The sequence below is a fragment of the Peromyscus californicus genome, unplaced genomic scaffold (assembly GCF_007827085.1).
Source record: "Peromyscus californicus insignis strain IS unplaced genomic scaffold, ASM782708v3 Scaffold_13__1_contigs__length_99412109, whole genome shotgun sequence".
In the NCBI taxonomy this organism is placed as follows: domain Eukaryota; kingdom Metazoa; phylum Chordata; class Mammalia; order Rodentia; family Cricetidae; genus Peromyscus; species Peromyscus californicus.
This window is the reverse complement of record NW_026294424.1, coordinates 74349164-74369783: the sequence shown is the minus strand read 5'-3', so window position 1 is coordinate 74369783 and position 20620 is coordinate 74349164. Positions and strand designations below refer to the sequence as shown.

Below are 20620 nucleotides of genomic sequence, written 5' to 3'. Positions count from 1 at the left end.
AGCAGAGTCCTCTGATACTAATATTGTGACTTCTCACACATAATGCTGTCCATTTATAATAAAGTGGGCCAATATCTCATTTATAAACTTGATGCTTTCCTTCGTATTCTATTACCTTTTGTGTTGCTATTGTTCTTGTCTCCACCCTCCGTAATTTTCAAGGGAGAAAACACACACAAAACACACAGGCACACCACTGCTGCTATCTCACTACCATCTATTATTCAAGAAAGGTCTCATTGAATAAAGGTCTGCTCAGAGGCTCTGAGCAAATTTCATTTCTGAACACTACTGTCTGCAGCCCAGCAGGCTGTTTCGCCAAGATAAGATCACACGTTTAATCAAATGCACCAAAAAAAGGAAATGCTTCCAAAGTTTGCTTAATACCATCAAATCACCAAAACACAATGTTGATAGCGTAATGATTTCTAATGCTCTTTCTTCCTGAGGGACTTGCAGCAATAACGAAGGTCGCTATTCAAGGGAGTTCTTCTAATTAAACTTCTATTAACCTTTAAGATTTCTCCTAAATTGTCTTCATATGTTACTACTTACACCGAGTCAGTACAAAAAAAATATGGAAAATAACATAACTTTGCAATTTAAATAAAGAAAAGGCAAAATAAAATACAACTTACACATGGTGGCACATGCCTAGAATAGGGATGTTGAGGCAGGAGAATGAAGAAATTAAGGCCAGTCTAAACTAGGAAATTAAAAAAAAAAAAAGATCTGGGGAGATGGCTCGGTCACTAGAGTGCTTACCACAAAGTGACTGTGAGCTGATAATGCCACCACTGGGGAGGCAGACACAGGGGGATACTGAAGGCTCAGCAGCCAGCGAATCTAGCCATGTTGACAAGCTCCAGGTTCACGAGGAGACTGTTTCAAAAAAAAAAAAAAAAAGTTGGGAGCTAGAGAGAGGACTCAGTAGTTAAGAGCACCTATTGCTCTCCCAGGATTTGGGGGTTGATTCTGAGGACCCACATGGTGATTCACAACCACCTATGATATCAGTGTCAGGGTATCTGATGCTTTCCTATATCCTCTGTGGGCTCCTACACACATGTAATGCACGTATATTCACCGTTCATCACACATTACATCCACACACATAGGCATGCCCACCCACACATATTCATATACATATACAAAAAAAGGCAATACATTTACTAGCCTACATTCATATAAATAATACTTCAGGGTACCACTTTACTTCGGCTGGTCATTCAGGTTCTGATGTTGACATAATAGAAATAGATTAGATGTCTATCATTTGAAAACATTAGTATTAGATATACCGAGATAAAGTTTCCTTGGAGTAATTGCACAAAGATGAAGTTACTTAGCCACTATTATTTGAAAGATCTCATTTGCTATATATTTGAAAAGTCTGTCTCTAAACAGAAGGTTTGCTTGAATAAGCATGCATTTCCATCTGAAGCACGGCATAATGAGCACACTAGCCAATGTAAATGCTCAAACAGATGGATGGATACATATCCATAAATGCATACTAGTCCTTCTTTTACTTCTGTTTGCATTTATTTTACGCTGTGTTTATGCCCATACCTTAATTTTGTCTCTCCAGTTTCTGTTAGGATAACTTTTCTTCTGTGCCATCTTCACTAAGGGTTCACTATGTGTTCCTTTTTGGAAAGATATTCTGACTTCGTGGAACTCAAACATGAGTTAAGTCCATCCTGAATACTGTTTGATCTGACATCTGGGGAGCTTTGTTCACCTGTGTGTACTTGGTGCCTATATAATCTAATTCAGACCTGTAAGAACAGCACTGTTCTCTGCAATGGGAACAATATACAAGAAGAAACCATCATTCTGACCAAACCTGAGTTCAGTTTGCCTTTTGGACTCCAGAGTAACTCCAACATTGAATGAAAAAGTTTTCTGCAAGTGACATCTTTCAGTGTTCAGTGCGTTTTCACATATGCAGAGCTTTGATGACCTGTGACACAGTTTCAGCAAGAGCAGGTGTTTCTGAACAAAAAAAGCTGAAAATTTCTAACCCATGATTTGCATGATCTTATTTGGTTTTCTGGGTACAGGATGTATGGAACCATTGTACAAGATCATGACTTACAGACAACCAGTGGATGTCCTACCCAGTTTTCTAATGCTGGTTTGTTATCAGTTAATAAAGGGTCACTATAGTGGACATTAGGATGATATGAACTGCTCTCTTTTTTCTGTGGGAAATCATCTGATCTCAATTGAGTCTTCCATCCAAGTTAATTATCTTTCCATCCACAGAGGAAATGGAACAGCCTTACCAATCCTGCTTTGCTAGTAGTACAGGTGTGGTCTTCCTTGTCCAAACTGCTTGGAAAGAACTGCTCTGTGGTTGGAATATTTGCTTGTTGCTTAATATCTGCATGTATATAGTGAGGTATCCGGAAATGATACCCAAGTATAAACACGAAATTCCTTCATGCTTCCTATGTACCCTCTACACATTGTCTAAATGTACATTATTCATATACGACTTTGCATTTAAAATCAGGTGAAGAACTTCTCCCACGGCTTCATATTGTTTGTTGAGTAAGTTTTGAATTTTAAGAAGAGAGGGTGGTTCAGATAGGGGGATTTCTGTTTGGGGCTACTCAAGCTGTAGTAGACAGTTGTAAAACCCAAGTATCCAATTACCAACTTCTAAACATCACAGTAAAGGGAAAGTGGTAGAGTAGGGAGGGCCTTGCAGCTGAAGCAGAAGCCCAGGGGCAGAGGATACGTTAAACAGTACTGATTTAGGCGTGCCTCCACCCTTCCCCCCAAAAAGTTTTACCTAAAAAACTCAATAACCTCCCAGTAAATTAATCATTTCAACCTAACACTAACTTGAAGTGTCTTCTCAATTAAAAGAAAAGGATAATAAATATAACATCTCATCTAAGCATTTTATGTTGAATGAAAGAAAATATGATATTAAAGATATGATCATAAAATGTTCATCATTTCAGAATGACTCTGAAGCCCTTGACTGCCAGACAGAAGAAAGTTGTTGAAAGTGAAAGAGACATTTAACTAAAATTTTCCTAAACTGAAAAGACTGTATTATTGTTAAAGGAAATAGTTGCTTCAGTTCTCTGTCTATACTCAACTGTTCTTAATAGAATTAAAACTCCCTAGAAAACTTCTATTGAACATTTAAAGCCACTATAAAGAAGAAAAGCAATAGATATACACATGGCTTGTGTTAACCCAAACTATTCCTCAATAGGTCCTTTGTCCATTCCTTGAAGTCATGATCAGTATTCTGATTCAAGGTTCAAACAACAACCATTAGACTCTGACAAATCAAGAACACTGAAAATCTGAAGGGAAGCAAATGCTCATGGAAATCAGCTGAACCTCACTTGCCTGCCAGAAATCAAATCTCACGTGGAAAGATGACCATCAGTCAGGCCCATTTCCTCTCAACCAAAAGTCTTTATTTGGAAGAGCTTTGAGGAAAGGAAGGGGGAATGAAACCAAACCAAAACAAAAAAGGAGACTGTTGAAAACCCTCTCACAGGGTCAGCTGTCAATGGAATGCATTTTAGTATTCAAGTTACCCACCCGAGCAGAACATCAAAAACTGGGCTGAGTCTCACCCCTATTCTCACAGGCTCAGGCTACTGTGAGCCACTGGGGGCTGTCCTGAATAGTAACACACTCTGCCTCTGCGGGATGCATAAACACCAACACAGGCTGATCAAACAGAAAGCGCTCTCAGGGTTTTGGTTTTGTTTTGAAGTTGGCTTTCATTTTCTTGAGTCATACGTTCAAACACTTAAGTGTGCTGCAACTTAGCAAGTCAGTTGTTGAACATGCAGGCTTTTTGTTTTGTCTTGTCTCCCCACCATATTTTCTAAACTACTGTGTTGTAGATTTTCCTTCTCCACATAAAGCTAGATAATTAGAAGAGTCACACATTAAGAAGAAGAGGGAAAGAAAGAGGAAGAGGAGAAGGGAGGAGGAGGAAGAGGAAGAGGGAGGAAGAAGAAGAGGAAGTGGAAGAGGAAGAGGAAGAGGAAGAGGAAGAAGAAGAAGAAGAAGAAGAAGAAGAAGAAGAAGAAGAAGAAGAAGAAGAAGAAGAAGAAGAAGAAGAAGAAGAAGAAGAAAGAAACTTTTATTGGCAACTGTCACTGGAATACAGATGTTCATTCTCAACTCTGGATTTATTTATGAGCCTCTCAATACTTCTAGACTTTAAGGCAATTTTTGGGTTCTGAATTGTAAGGTTTCCTTTGCATAATTCATGTACAGCAATCTTATGAGTACTTGTACTTTGAGGTTATAAATCTTTCAAAAGCATCGAAATCTGTAAATCTTGGAAGTGGATGATGACTTGATTTGGTTACAACATTGAGGCAGTTAATGCTTAAAGAGCTGTTGACACCCTGTGAAAAGAAGTTCTGCTGTTTAACTTGAAATGTCTTAAGTTAAATGGTTATTTTCATGATTTAAAGTCAATCTTCATGCATAGTGCTAGTGCTAGGTTGATGTCAAAAGAGACTTTATTTTTCTATCAGGATTATTTTGGGTGAAGAATTAGTAGCAGGGCTTAACATTTTAGTTGAAGAGGAAGCACTCAGAAATGAATATTTAAATGTTTAACAAAGGAGAGGTGGAAGAATGAACAGTAAGAAAGACAAATACTAGAAACCAAACATTTCTTAATAAAATGTTATTGATTTTCATAGCTCATCAAGAACTCTTCAATTAAGAAAATGATAATTGATTTAGCTGTGTTTTCTTAATGATTGTACTCAAGGATATTTCTAATAACACGATGACTGATAATACCAGGTATCATGAATCAAATGCTTCCTTGAGCTGAGAGCAGACACATTTACATTTACTTCTTATTCTTTTTCCCAAACCAGCAGTGTGGATTTATTCTCTTTGTTACTCAGATAGAGCTGGTGGAGATAGATCTGTGGATGCTGAAGAGTATAATCAGGTGTCTCCATTTCAAAGGCCATTTCTGAAAAGTTCATACTTAAAACCAGTTGTTGGCTCTGTCTATCTATGCTGTACAATTTAGTTTCTGTAAAACTGTGAAGGCATCAATCCAAGTGTTGAGGATCATGAGTGTTATAGTACTGAATTCACAGTGATAGGCCTGATTTCAAACTTATAGAGAGAGATCCATGGAAAACACCCAAAAATATGTATAGTCTATACATATACATACATACACATATACACATATATGTATGTATAAAGTTCTCAGTAGTTGTCCAAAAACTAGATTCACAAGAACTAAAGTTCTCCAGCAAAACTTCAGCACCTAATCAAGCTAATTTCATATGTAAAGCTTCTTTCACCATTAGCTAGGCATTTCAACCACTCATATACAGACTCAACCATAGGATATAATTACTCCAAGGATCCTTGTCACTGAAATGGCCTGTTGTGGTGCTTAGGTAGTGATTAACAGATTAAGTGTGTAGTGAGTCATCTTGATATCACTTCAGAAAAGTGATTTCCTCCCTAATAATTCCCAAGATGCATAAATATTCAATTAGGGTCTTTGAAACTAGTTTTAATTGAGTATTCACACTCCCCAACTTCAACCTTAGCTCGAATAGACAAAGGTGTTCTATTAATTTCTCCTATAGAAAAAAAATGCCAACAACTCTCCATGAGTTGTAAGATACAAGAATAAAATAAGCATTATCTTTTTACATGAAAGTGTTTAATTTAGTAAGATTTTAATGCATACATAAGGAACTGATTAACATTTCCTAGGAATCTTGGGAGATTCAATATTAATGATGATGATAATAAAGACAGCAGTTATTGACTATTTATTAACATTGTGTTCCAGAATCTGTTTTCAAATCTTTCCGTATATGCCCCTATTAAATTTCCCCAACAGTCTGTGAATGTGACACAACTGTCAACCCCATTAGAATAAAGTAGGAAACTGAGGTACAGTAAGAGCAAATGTCTTGCTCCAAGTCAAACAGCTTCTTAAAACCTAGGCAAACATATGGTTCTCTTTATCTCTACACCATTCTACCTATGAAAGATCTACATCTCCTAAGTAGATTTAACTTTTTCTATGGCTCCTCTGAATCATCTAAGTGCTGGTCAGAGGATCTTACCGGACATCTGTGCTGACCCAAACACTAAACACCAAATTTTTCACAGAACGGCGAGGAACAGAATAATGATAATGTTTAGTAATTAGTAAACAAAATTATCTCCAACCTGCTTGAGTTTCTGAAGCTAGAGCTGTACGTAATTACTCTTCCCTAAATGTACCCTTTTATGGTCATATGGGTGACATTTATGGGTAAAGGAGACAGATGTCGGGAAAAGTTTAAGAGGGTCTCAATCTTCTTGGTCACAGGCTTCCTTTACATTCTTTAAAATGAATGATGCGAAGTGTTTTGTGAGTATGCTATCTGAAATTATCACTGTTTATGTATTAGTAAACCGGAAGTTTCTTAGAAGGCAGTAGTACAGGAGTGCACATGTCATATGCCATCAGAGCAATGATGTCATCATGATCCATACACCTTCTGGAAATCTCAAGAGCCATATGTTTTAACAGGAGAAAAAGAAGTCAAATAAAGTGTAAGTATGACTATGAAAATGTTTTTTCTCTTTGCAGAACTTTGAAGAGGCCTCATAGCTCATGAGTTCCTAGAGACACACTTAGAGAGCACTGGTCTGAGAACATTCTCGGCTCTACCCAACAACTGAACTGTAAATTTCACAAGACAGATGCTGTTAGTTGGAAGATTTATTTGTCCGTCCTAAAGACCGTTTTCAGTGCGAAATGGATTGCCATTAACATTACTCCACTTAAACTTTTGAATAAAATAGGCTAAAATTTTAGCCTCATTTGGCCTCTACTTACTCTTACGGAGATATGCATTAACATTAAAGTTAAGTTTCTTTTAATAATGTCAATAGGACATACCAAGACATGAATAATTTCATTATCTATTAATATTTACAGACTCTTGATCTAGAAATGTAGCCCAGTAGTAGAGCACTTACTTAGCTGGGGCATACAAAGCACTAGGTTCAAGCTCTACCACAGAGAAAGAAAAAAAGAAGAAAGGCTTATAGTAATCTGCCATGATGAAATATAGGCATAACTATACCCACCCCCAAAATAAATGGAGTTCAGTTGCTTCAGCATAAGACAACTAATTATGTTTTTATATTTTTTGTCAATAAATGAGTACATTTCACAATCTTAAGAAAAACATTATACTTGGTTACCTATGAAGTAAAATTAATTTTATTAATATCCAGGTCAGGAAAATGATTCGACATATTCTGAGGTGGGAAGGGGACTGCACAGCACACAAATCATTAATGTTAACTAGAGACAAGTTCACACTAGTTTGTCAAATGTATATTAGCATCAGTATCAAGTTCACAATGAATGAAATACTGGAGTTTCCTCTGCAAGAATTAAAATTTTTACAACCGTGTGCATGCACACATAGTGATTGTGCATATGTATGTATAAGTGAGATACAGCAAAAAAAAAAAATCTTCGAATGCCCTTATATTTGAGTGCTTTTGTTTTTATGATAAACTCAGGCATTCATTAAGCAAATGCACTTGCATGAAATAAAAGGACACAAATGCAACATGATCTGAGAATACACACGCCCTAAAAGGCAAACAAGGGTAAGTTACAAAGCAGCTTCAGTCCACCCTAAGTGAGCAAATGCTTGTTTTGAATGTAATGCAAATCCAAGGAATCAAGGGCAAAAGAGCCATTTGTGAAACTTAGGGAAAGCCAGCTGCCTTTCCTCCCAAGCTCTCTCTTTGGCCCCACTCACACTGGGGTAAACTAAAGCATGTCAATATTTCTCGAAATCAGTGCATGATCCTAAATACAAAAATCACAATCCATTTCCTCGCTGATTTCCGAAGCAAAAGGCCCTGTTTTTTTAACAGTAACAGTCCTTTTCATTTGGCAGCCCTTTTCCGAGAGTTTCCACCAAACTGTAAAGTGGCCCAGATCAAATCTGAAAAACAATTCAATGTGACATTATGATTTGACGAACCTCAACCATTGTGATCTTACCATCTTTTTAAATCTACTACTTATGATTTCCTTGGCTATAGCTCTTTGTGAATCAAAGGTAAATTAAGTCCATAAAAATGTTGCCTGTTGCTGAATACTAGAAACAATGCCAGGCACAAGAGCTGGAGCCAGTGAGTCCCACACTGGCCGTTACTCCCTGGGGGAGGGGGGGGGGGATCTGCAAACGGCAAGGAGGATATTATTAAGGAAATTACTTGAGAAAACTTTCCATTCATATTTTTGAGCAGGCAGGGCTCTCAATCTGAAGCCTAATCATCACACTATGCATCCTAAACTGAGACATCAAAATCATTTCCCCAGCTGACAAATTACAGGCTGACTTATCACTCTTCTGGCCAGGGATGCCTGATGCAGCCCAACATCTCTATCTCAAAAACTTAAATAGTTCACATAAACCTTTGTACTCATCATTCCTCCTACTCCAGGTTTACCGAAGTAGTCCACTCAACCATGCACCCCAGAGCAGCCCATTGTTGAGTATTTAGTGATTAAACAAGTGCTACGGAATGGCATTCAAATACTCTTTGACATATTCACCTTCAGACAGCACAATACATCGACAGACTCAATCTGAATGACATCAGGACCTGTGGAATGTATGACTGCTAAGAAACACATGCTGCTAAGGAACAGAGAACAGATCTGATGGGATCTCCCAGCACCAAGCCTACAGAGCACTTTGGTGAGAGCAGCTGGAAGGGGAGGGAAGCACTCTTCAGTCCTCAGAAATGTTTGCAAGTACGGGGGAGACTTTCACACAAACCCTCCAGAAAGGAAAAAAAAAAAAAAAAACCATAGGACAAAAAAATTCTAGGGGGTTAGGCCATAACTCTCTAAGTTCCAAATTATGGTCAGGGTCACTTACAATATCTCTCATAAAACGTAACTTATTCAAATTAGGCATCAATGGATGATTCAGGACTTGTCCTTTGAAACCTTTGCTTTGTGAAGTGATCAAAACCTTAATAAAAGTGTACTTAAAAATAAAATACTCATTTACTAAGACGTATTCTTTAAAATAAACTAGATCCTAGCCATTTTCAATAAACATCAAAGTAGTCAGGAGTAATATACAACTAGGTCATGCAGTAGGTTTTAATTATTGTATTTTAAAAGTAGTCGTCTTTGCAAGCATAAGTCTATTAAAATGTGTTTATCTCTGTACATCTGGTACCCATCCTCCCGTTACTTAAAGAGAGATTAAGAAAACACACAGAGAACAACGCTGAGAGATATTTCAGCACAAACATCCTCTCGATTCCTACAGAAATTATCTGATATCCTCTGTGGGTGATACTGGAAAACAACTGGCCATTCTACTTGTAATCCCAATACAGATAAATTGGGCGCCAGAACTGCTGATCACTTAGTACTATTCCAGACTGAAAAAATGAATTAGCAAACTGGCTAACCTCTGCTATCTCGTGGGCAAATGCAGCTGACTTTCCCAACACAAAATCACTCAAGTGTTTCCTTGCAGATTCTTTAACGACGGCATTCTTTAACTAGCGACGACAGCCCATATGACACCAACATAAGCGGACCTCCTATTTACTTCAGAGCAAAGCACAAGAGGCATTTTTTCCTTCCTGTCTCCCCATTTCCCCAGCAGCTGGCTGCAAAGATGTAAAATCAGAGGGGCAAACAGCCTTATACTTCCTAATGAGTAATTCGCCCAGGAAAGTAAACACACCAGACACCAGCAGCAGGTTAGGCTCTGAGGGAGACAGTAGCAAAGATGCTTACACTGTTGTTTACAATGTTCTCTAACTACTGCAGTCAGGGACCACAGGAGCCTCGGGGAGGAGACACCCGGGAGGTGGCTCCCAAGCCTCCAGTTCGCCCAAGTGCTCTATCGCTGGTCATCAATAAAAGCAACACACGTTTCTATCCGGGCGGAGAAAGTGGCCAGATAATTCCAAAGACCAGGGATTCTGCAGGATACACTTGATTACTGCAAATCTGCAAGAGGTGACTGCTCCAGCAGGTCCTCCTCAAGGCCAATCTGGAGTAGAGGGAGCGCTGCACCAGCGACTCCAAGCACTGTACACATCTCCAGGGAAGAGGGAACCTGCCGCCAGGCTTCCTCGCAACCCTACCAGGGGCCCTCTGGGCCTCCTCAAACCAGATTTTCCAGCTAAGCGGATCCCAAGCGATTTCTATGAATAAGCTCCACTCAAGTAGCTCCAGGTCTCCCATCCCTGCGAAGGTCTCCTCCCGCCACCCCAAACGCGCAGGCTCCTATACACACAGATAACATGCACGCCGGCCCCTGGCCACTACCCCTACAAACACAGGGCTGCACGGCTGGACATCTGGTATGCTCAACCGCCACCTCCCGGGTAGAACCAGAGGCTGGGTAGTGCTGCTCCCCATGCTCCGCTTCAGCCCAGAGACTGTCCATCTCCCAAGCGAAGCACCGAGATGCCCACTCCTCTACCTGTAACCCGCCACTAGGGCCACCACTACTCTGCCCACCGCACCCTGGCGCCTCGGACGCCCCGACCATTGAACACCCTCTCTACAGTGGGTGCTCACTCCCAGCACAGCTCAACCCCCGGGCCAGCCACCAAAGTGGTAGCTTTCTCCAACCACAATCGCCCAACAAAGCCTAGGCACTCAGGTCCAAACCAAACTGCCGTGAAGGGGACACACAAGAGGGGAGACGCGAGAGGGGGCAACGCGGTTCCACTTCTCAGGGGCGCGACCTGGGCAAGCTCGGCCACCTTGGATGCTCCCAGGCAGGCGTCCAGGGAGGATCACACCAGGCTCACCACCCTGCATTCGCCATCACCCCAGACTGAGCTCCTCACCGGGTCCCTGTTCGTCCTCCAACCCGTTCCCACCTCCAGTGTTACTCCAGCCTAGCGGAGAAAAGGCGCCCCCTCGGCTGATTCCTGCCCCTACCAAAGGACAACACTGGGGGGACGAGGGAGGGAAAATGTTCCGGGTGGGATTCGTTCCTGTCACCCGGCGAGTGCGACTGCCAGTGCGCGGGTTTTCCCTCTCCCCTACATCTCCCTCGGTCACCACATCGCCCAGTAGCCGGTAGAACCTCGAACCCGTGCCAACCCCCAGCGCCCACCAGCCAGGAGGCTCCCTTCCCGCTCCACATCACGATGAGATGAGTGTGCGCGTGAGGGCGAGTGTGCGAAGGCGAATGTGTGAGTGGAAGGGTGAGTGTACGTGAACCCCGCACCCCCCTCGGTTGGTTGCCCGCCCAGCGGATGCCGCCGCCTGCGCCCGAGCAGGGGCGACCACTGTTATGAAGAGTGCAAAGAATAAATTACCTTTCGTAACCGCCGGTCCCTGAGATGGTCCCATCAGTTGCTCAACAACCTGCAACCCGGTGCAGTTTTCCACAATCCATCCATTGAGCCCCGGGGCAAAAAAGAAAAAAAAAAGAAAGAAAGAAAAAAAAAAAAAAGCTGGACCGGCCCCAGTGTAGACACCCCAGCCACACCAAGCAAAAAAAAAAAATGATGATCAAAACGCAAGAGACGGCAGGAGGGTGGAGACCCCAGTCCAAGAAACAACAAAAAGTGTCTCTTTCCTTTCTTCTTCTACACAGCCATGGAGAAAGGGGAAGCCGGGAAAACCAAATGCTAGTCTTCCTTTACGTTTCCTCGCTTCACACGCCCCGGGGAGGGGGGGGGGCGCAAAAGCGGAGCAAAGAGAAGGAGGGTTCAAATGTCTCTCCCAGGGCACAGTTGCACAACTTCGGAGTCAGGCTGTGTGTCTTCGGCTGCAGCCCGCGGACCCGAGCGGGAGCTATTAACATGCGGCAGTCATAAGCTGAGGCTGCCTTGCCTTCTCTCGCTGCCGCTGCCGCTGCCGCCGCCGCCGCCGCCGCCGCCGCAAGAAAAGCCGCTGCTGAGGAGACCAAAAATCTTCCACCATCCCCCCCCCAAGCCGATCTTTATATCCAGTTCTCCCACCCCACCCCCCGTCTCTTTCTTTTTCTTCTTCTTCCTCGTCCTCCCCTTTCCGCCTCCGAGCGGGAGGGAGGGGATAGGTAGGGGCAGCGGCGAGGACCAGCAGTGGCTTCTCCGCCCAGCCCTCTTCGCCGTCCTCCTCCTGCTGGCCCCCGAGGTGCTCCGGCTGTCGCCGAGGGTCCGCTCGGCCGCCCGCAAAGCCGCTCCGAGAGCCCAGGAGCCCAGCCGCGCCAACTCCTTCCCCGGTGTGCACGGCGTGGAGGCGCGGGCAGAGCGGGCGCCGGGCCCCGCTGGAGGGCTGCGTGCCTGCCGGGGGTGGCGAGCCCCGAGCTCCGGTGGTGGCGGATCAGCTCGCCGGCGGGGCCGGGGAGCTGCGGGCATGCGGGAGCTTCATCGCGGGGCCCGGGCTCCGAGCCGCCGCCGTCACCGCCAACCGCCGGGGCCGCCGGCTTCGGTTCTTTTTTTTTTTTTTTTCTCTCTCTCTCTCTCTTTCTCTCTCTTCTGGACTCCCCCCACCACCCCCTCGGAGGAGCCACTGAGGAGGCTCGGGGTGCCCTCCAGACACGCACACGCTTGTCCCCCCGCGGCGCGCACACACCACCCGGGCGAGCGAGCTCCTGCCCAACAGCACACACCGTGCAGCCCGCGCGCGCACACCCGGGAGGAAGAGGACCGAGGCCAACCAAATAAATAAATAAATAAAAGAGAGGAGAGAGAAGAAAGAGAGGGGAGCGGGGCGCGGGGGGGGGGGGGGGAGCGGGGGGGGGGCGAGAGTCACAGGCGGTGGCGGCGGCAGCAGCAGCTGCGGGAGCGGAGGCAGCGCGCAGTCCGCGAGATGCCAGCGGCGGCGGTGGTGGCGGCGGCGCCCTCCCGGCCCGGCCGTGCCATCTGCATCCCCGCTCCTGGGAACTGGGAGCGAGCGCGCCGCGGGCCGAGCAGGCTCGTGGGGGCGACGCGCCCCGCCGTCAGGCACGGGTGCGAGCGGCGGCCAAGGCAGCCGAGGCCGGAGTGAGCCACCACCGGCGGCGGGGCGACGACGGGCGCGAGAGCTCCCAGGACCGGGGAGGGGGGCTCTCCAGCCGGAGAAAGGGGTGGCCGGCAAAACCCGGATCTGGAGTCCGCCGGGGCTCCGCGGGCGCGGGCTCCACCTAGCCGCTCCGCAGATGCTTGGAGGTGGGAACCGCGGGGCGGCTACAGGAGGCTTCCCTGGCAGGGTTTGTCAGACAAAGGGTACCTCTCTCCTGGCTAGGAGCATGTCTCTATCTCTCTCTCTCTCTCTCCTTTCTCTCTTTCTGCACTCTCCTTTTCCTCTCCCCCCATTCTCTCTCTCTCTCCACTCTTATCTCTTCACTCTCCCCCGCCTCCCTCCTGCTCTCTTGTCTTCCTCCCCCCACTCAGCTGGAGGTGACTGAGGTACCAGGCTGGGAGTTCTGCCAGTGTCTTTTTTACAGGTGCAGATTACTCCACGTGGTCCTTATGCGGGTGCCTACTTCTAAAGCATTTCCTGCCTTTGGTCCATTTTATGTTCCTTCAAACTTACCTCAGTGTACAAGTTCACGGCAGTACTGAAAGCATCTTTCTCCGAAAAAAATGGAGCATGGGAATTCAATGGTTTTTATTTCTTGATATCAGTAAATATTACCATAAAACATATAGAAAACTGTCTTGACTCTAACTCCATGCTTTCTGCTGTGGTAAAGTTTGCTCAGGTGACCTTTCTCAACTATTGCACCTCTTTGAGATGATTTGTAAATGAAATGGCTAAGCGTATCATTGTTTCCTTTTTTCTGCAATAAAATTTCATTACTTCAAATGACTAAGGAGGCGTTTTCTATATCAGTATACTCTAGTAATTGAGATTTATTGTATGAACCCAACAAGTACAATGCATCCCTACTCAAGTCTCGGAAGTGGCATGAGGTTGTATAACTTCAAAACGATCTAACATCCTATGAGAATCCATAACTTCATAAATTCATAACTTCAACCCCAGCACATCTGTAGAATCTAAAGTTCATCATAATTAGGTGATCGTCCCCACCACAAGTGATTATCAGAATTGCATTCATTCTTCAAAGCTCAAATCACAAGAAGCCTTTTCTTATCTATCCCAAGGTGAGAAAATAAGTTCTTGTAACGTATGACATGTGACACACACACACAGCATCCATTATCTTCTCTGTTGAGATTGGAATACTAAGTGTCCACCAAAGGTCTTTATGTTAAAGTCTGGTCCCCAGCCACTGTTGCTATTGAGAGGCAGGAGAACTTTTAAGAGGTTGGGCCTGCTATAAGGATGTTCGAACCAGAGGGTGTGACTTTGGAGAGGATTTAGGGATTCCCCCCCACACACACACACCTCGACTTCTGCTTCCCAGTCACTGTGAGATGAACAGCTTTGCTTCGCCACACAAGCACAAGTATTGTTCTGTACCATAGATACCAAAACCAACAGAACCAATTAAACACGGACTGAGGCCTCAGACTCTAAGCCAAAGTAAACCTTCCCTCCCATGAGGTTGCTTTTCTAGGTATGTTGTCACAGGAACAAAAGAGTGACTAGCTTCCACAGCCCTACCTCTACCACAGTGCCTAGTTCATTCTGCTTATCTCTGGCTCTTTTTACATAATGAGCTGCTTGTCCCTATATCCTCTCAGATTATAAAGAGCTATCTTCAAGGGAAACTCCAAGTTTTAGTTTTCTGTATTAGAAAAAAAAATAACTGTATCCATAGTTCTTTGCATATATAATAATTCCTTTGGGTGGGGGAATAGAAAGCCAAAGATATTTAATGGCTGAATTCTAACGAAGTAGATTTTCATAGACTCAAGTATGACTGCTTGAATTTCCTTAATACAGGACAGCTACAAGCTCCCATGAGTAATTAAATAAAAATTGACATCTGGATTCACTTTTAACTTAAACAAATAACTTCACAAAAAATAAACTAGTAAATTGTGACAAGAGACTCTTAGTTGTAAAGTAGGCAGAATGGAAGCAACTCAGTTTCTATTTACCATATGCTTGATGGGCGTATATAGAAAAGTAAAAGAAGAATATTTTTAGATGTATTAGATATAAAATAAATCAAAGATATTAAATATTATTAGTGAGGACACTAGAAAGTTAAATATAAATAACTCATGGATGTGTAAGTCTGTAAGTAATTTGTTTATCAAAATGTGGAACATCTCACCGGGAAACTAGGGATAGTCCCTTAAATAATTGAAAATTGCTCACCTAAGAGGACTTGACCAAAATTAAACAAAAATTTCAAAGATCATAATAGTGAGGTGGAAAGGAAAAGAGGTGGGTAAAAACGACTGATGGTTTTAAAAGCCATTGAAAAGATGAGAATTGGTTATTTATATAGCTTAACTGTGTGTCAACATTGCAGTGTTTCGTAACAGCTCTCCATATTTTAAGCTCAAACATTATGCTCCTAAGTCACTTTTTTTTTTTTTTTTTTTTTGGTTTTTCGAGACAGGGTTTCTCTGTGTAGCTTTGCGCCTTTCCTGGTACTCGCTTTGGAGACCAGGCTGGCCTCGAACTCACAGAGATCCGCCTGCCTCTGCCTCCCGAGTGCTGGGATTAAAGGCGTGCGCCACCACCGCCCGGCTCTAAGTCACTTTTAATATGATGCGCATAGTCTTTTATGTTTGGTTAAGATGTAAACCTCCACTCAGAACTAGGAAATCTATGATCTTGCCTATATTTTCTCAGGTGAGTTTTCTATGAAAGTAAAGGAAGTTCTGTATCTTTTTTTTCCCTACACAATTGTATTGAACTCCTTGTTGGAGAAAAGACAAAAGCAGATGACTAAGGAGCGCAGACACTTTATACAAAGTAGCTCCAGGCATACTAGAATGGTGCTTTTGAGAAGAAGTTTAATCCAGTACATTAGAAGGAGTTGGCTCTAGTGCCATTTAATCGGAGGAAAATCAGTACTTACCAAATGAAGAGAATCTCAAAATGTTAAAAATCAGAATATCTAACTAAATAGGAAAGGAAAAAAAATAAAATCTTAATAACAATTAAACTCTCCTGACCAAAAGATTCTTGTCAAATCAATAAGCACAATAAAGTACCAAACACCATGAAATTTTATTTAAAACATTGAAAAATGGGTGTATGGAATAGATTCATATTGCCAGTAAACATTAGGATAAAATGCAACATACAAAATTTTGCACCGTGAGGAAGTTGTTGGGTGATGGACTTTTCTGGAGAAAAACCACACACATTTCTACTCACCTCAGAAAGTAAGAACTGCACTAATGTCCAATTTGGTGTCCCCATGAGTATTCATTTGGGGTCTCCAACCGAAGTGTAGGTGAGGGGTTACTAAGAGAACAGCAGGGATAAGTCAAAAGCAACTGTACCCCTGGAAAGCCCACTGGACATGACGCGAGCTCTCTAAGCAGCCTGCAGGCAGCTCCATATCCACAGCATCCTTCCCTTCCTTTTTCATTCATTCTTTCTTGTCTTACCACAGTCTGTCTGCTCAGTCTCCACCCCCAGCTGCTTTTACTGTTGGCAAGGGCACTCAAATATCTAATAATCTTCCAAGTTTTTTGTTCTGGGATAATGAACTTTTATTTACCTCCTGTTTACCACCTCAGTTTTCAACCTCAGTTGAAAAGTCTCCTCTCTCCTTCTGGAGCAAATGTTTCAATCCAGAGGGAAAGTCGCAGTTTGGAGGAAAATGCAGTACAGTGGAGGTTCAGCATGTTTCAGTTTGGCTCATAAAAAGCTTTGCAGTAACAGCAGCAGTGACTTGTAGCCTTTGTTCCCAATTACAGTTTAGCAATTAGGCCTACAATGTAGACACAAAGAGAAGAAAGGAAGAAGGGAAGAAAGAGAGTACCCAGCTTCCAAAACCTTTTCCTAAAATTGCACACAGCTTTTCCTGTTCATTTCTTCCTCAGATGGGAGGCAATCCTGTGTCCACTCGAAAAATCAGGATTCTTTCCTCTCATTCCTTAGCTCTTTCTCAGCCCATGAATTAACATTGTTCACTACCCTTGGCCAGACTTTACCTATTATAATCTCCTAGTAGCCAAGTAACTAGATAATGCAGACGGGAGAGGATACCTCCTTCACATAAAATGACCTTTCTTCTTCAAAAGCATGTAAGCACTTACAGGGTTTCAAATTACTGAGCTTTCCCCATCAGGGACAGTCCTCTAATACCCAATCAAGTATCTGCAGACAGCTACATTTTTAAATGCTGTGAGGCCTAAATACACTGGCAAATCAAGGTAATCAGGGTGAAATCACATCTGCAGAGCTGCCAGTGAAGCACAGCGCTCAGACTGCTAGTATGCAGTGAATGCTTAGAATTCTAAGGATTTGGGGTGCACTAGAATAAAGACCTAGCCATACACCACACCACATGGTCTATCAGAATATACTTTACTGTCCTGTGGGATAAATTAACTAATCCAAAAAGGTATCCAGGGACAACTTCCTTACAGTAGAGCCTTTTAATTTTTTTAACTTTAAATATAAGTTTATTACACAGAGATTGACACATGATTGGAGACTTCTTTACTTTGTGCACAATTACTCTTACTCTCCACGGGAAGGCTGCTTTTGAACTACTCATCTGATGATAATCTTGACCAGAACAGAATAGCAGAAATGCCTCAATGATTTAAGCTGAGGGCAGACCACTGGTACATGGCTTTTGTACCCGGTATCAGGAATACACAAATTCAAAAATACAAAACAAATTATATGTAGGCACGGGCATTGACATCAGTAAACCATTATATATTGTCGACTGAAACTAGTAACTGATGGGTATAGTCATCAGCCAGCCTTTTATTCAGTAATTTATTTGAGGTGACTTCTCTGAAGTTATTGGTGAGGAACCTACCTTAAATTTCCTGTCACAATTGATTAATAAGGCCAACCACTATTCTCGGAGTTATAGCATGCTACATCTCATACCTGCTCCCATTCCACCCATTGTGCCCATTCCAGGATCCTTCTCTTCTCTAGGAATTTCACTGTTGTTAACACGGAGCCCACTCCAGCAGCATCCAGTAAAGCGGTTCTTACAACTTTTGTTGGATCAATGATTCCCCTTTCCACCATGTTCACAAAATCTCCCAGCACAGGATCATAACCAACACTGAGAAATTCTAGAATTTTCTCAATAATCAAAGATCCTTCAACACATTCATTCCTTGCAATAGTCACTGCAGGAATTTTGAGTGCTTCTTGAATAATTTGTATAACAATTTTCTGATCTTCATTAGCAGACATTAAGGAATTCAAGGCTGGGTTGCAGCAAAGCAGACTGATACCCTCTCCTAGAGCAAGTACTTCTTCAACAGCTGCTCTTGGAGTGTTGGGGACATCTGTAACTCTTCTTATTCATTTCAATATCACTTGTTCCTGCAGCCTTCAGCACAGCTACTCCATGAGAAGACTTAGCCACATGCTCATTCAGCTTTTCCTTTTTATATTCACTGGTTATGGTGTCTAACCTTTCAGTGATTTTTTGAATATGTTTTTCTTTTTTTGTTTTTTTTTGGGGGGGATGGGGTTTCTCTGTGTAGCCCGGGTTGTCCTGGAACTCACTCTGTAGATCAGGCTGGTCTTGAACTCACAGAGATCCTCCTGCCTTTGCCTCCTGATGGCTGGGCTTAAAGCTCTGCACCACCACTGCCTGTCTTTGAGTATGTTTTCCAATTTCAACTTTGTCACCTTTTCCTTTTAAAAGTATAGTAGTGCCATCTTTAGTGACAATGACCTCTCCAACCTTTCCTAACTCATGAGCTTGAACACCTACAAGATTTAGATTCGATGCTCCTTCTCCAAATACTGCATCTCTGGTAGCAAACAGCAATATCTTTAAGCTTGTTCTGATCCCAAGCCCTGTAGCTTTGAGTGCTGCAACCTGAAGACCAGCTTCGGCTTGTTGAAAAGGACTGTACTTAGAGCTTCTCCTCCAGTGTCTTTGGCGAAAGGGCTTCCAGTGAGAGCTGGCAATTTTCAAAGCAGATAAAATGGACTCAACCCTAGGAATTTCTTTTCACACAACACAATATAGGCATCTTGGAATTCATAATTGTGACCTTTCAGTGTGTTAATGAAATGTAGAGAGAGATATCTTTTATCAAACTTCATGCCCTCAATAATATCTAGTTTATCAATATGTTTTTCTATCCTTTGCCGTGATGAGGATCTTTCTTCCAACATTTCTCATTGCATCAGAAAGAACGTTTCCAGCTGGGCAGTGGTGGCACTCACCTCTAATCCCAACACTACAGAGGCAGAGACAGGCAGATCTCTGTGACTTCTAGGCCAGCGTGGTCTACAAGAGCAAGTTCCAGGACAAGCAGAGCTATTACACAGAGAAATCCTGTCATGAAAACAAAGCAAAATAAGCAAATAAACAAAAATTGATGTTTCTGATTTGCAGAAGTTGTAGCATCCTGAGAAGTCGCTTCAGGAGTTGACACAGGTTTTGGCTGCTTTTTAATTTCAGCGATTTCAGTATCAACAGCTAACATCACACCTCTCCTGATTTCCTCTGGATTAGCACTTTGCTGACTTCCTCAAAGCCTTCCTTGAAAACACAGCATGCCAGAATAGTAGCATTCATGATTCCATGGTGCCTCTTCATTTGTGTTATTGACAATGTTTTGAACAAATGTCGCTCAGATTTGAGGGTGGGGGTAAGACAGGATTTCTCTGAGTATCATAACTGTACTGAAACTCATTCTGTAGACCAGGTTGGACTTGAATTCATAGAGATCCTCCTGCCTTTGCCATCTTGGGTGCTAGGATGAAAGATGTACATTACCACTGTTGGACTGTAGCTCTGATATTTTAATATTTATTTTTTAGATAAATTAACTTTGCAACTGTCACCCCATCTTTTGTTGCTTTAGGACTTCTTCATCTCTGTTCAATAGTCACTCTTTTTCTCCTTGGCCTCATTTAACAGCTACAGCATCAGCTAGTGAATCTACACCTTGAATCATTAAGGCTCAGGCATCTGAACCAAATTTTACATTTTTTTTTTTTTGGCATAAGGCTAATGTAAATGAGATCAGGATGCTGGTCTCATCTGGATTCATCTGGTGAAGGATGGTGGGTAGTCCAAGTATTTATACAGGTAGTGAGTGGTACCACAAGCAGTGGGTGAGAAGGAACTTTTTCAGTAATGTGATATTATAAAATCTTACTCATATTAGATTGCCCTACTTATTTGGTATCCTCTATTCCTTCCTTTTTTTAAAAGTAATTCACTCTTTTTATAATTCAAAAGATGGCTAATGCATTCAGCAGTTTTAAAGACATGGGAGCTATAGATCTAGATGTACATGCTTCTATTTACTCATGGTGTCACAATATAGCAAAGGCTGGCCTTGAACACATGGCAATCCTTCAGCCTCAGTGTCCCAAATGCTAGGATTACAGGCCTGTGACACCACAGGTGGCTTTTCAAACTGGTGTATCTGAAGACAGCTTCTCTTGATTAAGGGGTAAATTTTTCCCACATAATGAGTTTTCAGTGGATTAATGCCCCTTTCCAATGGATTAATGTCTCTGATGTTTTTAATCAAAAAATTTCAAATG

General features: G+C 42.7%; 1 protein-coding gene and 1 pseudogene across 35 annotated transcripts in view; both read right to left on the bottom strand.

Moving 5' to 3' along the window:
* Adgrl3 (adhesion G protein-coupled receptor L3) overlaps positions 1-11493 on the bottom strand; it is a 754357-nt gene extending 742864 nt beyond the window's left edge. For 31 of the 35 annotated variants that reach the window (XM_052735282.1, XM_052735248.1, XM_052735252.1 and 28 more), the window contains exon 1: positions 11377-11493. The gene's annotated coding sequence lies outside the window, so the exon portion shown is untranslated. The remainder of the gene's footprint in view (positions 1-11376) is intronic. The other 4 variants (XM_052735251.1, XM_052735253.1, XM_052735250.1 and 1 more) reach the window with 2 other exon arrangements.
* Positions 11494-12795: 1302 nt separating this feature from the next.
* Positions 12796-20118, bottom strand: LOC128108773 (60 kDa heat shock protein, mitochondrial-like; annotated as a pseudogene).
* Positions 20119-20620: the final 502 nt, after the last annotated feature.